This window comes from Arachis ipaensis, chromosome B07 (assembly GCF_000816755.2).
Source record: "Arachis ipaensis cultivar K30076 chromosome B07, Araip1.1, whole genome shotgun sequence".
Lineage (NCBI taxonomy): Eukaryota > Viridiplantae > Streptophyta > Magnoliopsida > Fabales > Fabaceae > Arachis > Arachis ipaensis.
Window position 1 is genome coordinate 74,092,052 of NC_029791.2, and position 1,526 is coordinate 74,093,577.

Below are 1,526 nucleotides of genomic sequence, written 5' to 3' on the forward strand. Positions count from 1 at the left end.
ATTTATTTAGTTAGTATTTTTATTTTATTATTTTACACAGGTTACCTCACAGGGACTTCTCTGCACTCTGACGTAGAGAGTTCCATTTTCTCTTGTTTTCTGCTTGTGTATGCACAGAAATAGAGACAAAGAACATCTCTTAGACTTTGATCCCGAACCTGAAAGAACTTTCAGGCGACGTTTACAACAAGCAAGACTTTGCAAGGCTGCAGAATCCACTATGGCAACTAATAATGCTAATGCCAATGTGGTAAATCCGAATGGGGATGATCAGCAGAGAAGAGTGCTTGGCTCTTATTTTGCCCCTACTGCGGATCTCTATGGAAAAAGCATTATGGTGCCTCCTATAACTGCAAACAACTTTGAGTTGAAGCCACAATTGGTCACCCTGGTGGAACAAAACTGCCAGTATCATGGACTTCCTCATGAAGATCCAAATCAATTTATTTCTGATTTTCTGCAGATATGTGATACTGTGAAGACAAATGGAGTAAATCCAGAGGTGTACAAACTCATGCTTTTCCCATTTGCTCTGAGGGATAAAGCAAAGCTATGGTTAGATTCCCAACCAAAAGAGAGTTTGAATACTTGGGAAAAGGTTGTTACAGACCTTCAAGCAGACTAAGCTTAGGTTGGAGGTTCAGACCTTCAAGCAGAAAGACGGTGAAACTCTTTATGAAGCTTGGGAGAGATACAAGCAACTGACTGGGAAATGCCCTCCTGCCATGTTCTCCAAGTGGACCTGATGAGCGGATAATTTATACGATTTTTGACATTGTTTTTAGTATGTTTTTAGTACATTTTAATTAGTTTTTATTATATTTTTATTAGTTTTTATTATATTTTTATTAGTTTTTAAATAAAAATCACTCTTCTGGACTTTACTATGAGTTTGTGTATTTTTCTGTGATTTCAGGTATTTTCTGGCTGAAATTGAGGGACCTGAGCAAAAATCTGATTCAGAGGCTGAAAAAGGATTGCAGATGCTGTTGGATTCTAACCTCCCTGCACTCAAAGTAGATTTTTTGGAGCTACAGAAGTCCATTTGGTGCACTCTCAATTGCGTTGGAAAGTAGACATCCTGGGCTTTCCAGCAATATATAATAGTCTATACTTTATCCAAGATTTGATAGCCCAAACAGGCGTTCCTAGTCAGCTCAAGAATTCTGGCGTTTAACTCCAAAACTGGCACAAAAGCTGGAGTTAAACGCCCAAGCTCGCACAAAAGCTGGCGTTTAACTCCAAGAAAAGTCTCTACACATGGAAGCTTCAATGCTCGGCCCAAGCACACACCAAGTGGGCCCGGAAGAAGATTTCTGCATTAATTATTGATTTATGTAAACCCTAGGCTACTAGTTCTCTATAAATAGGACCTTTTGCTATTGTATTTTGATCGATCTTTTACTCAGACTTTGATAGACCTTTTCACGTTTGGGAGATTGGCCTCACGGCCATGCCTAGACCTTGTTCTTATGTATTCTCAATGGTGGATTTTCTACACACCATAGATTAAGGTGTGGAGCTCT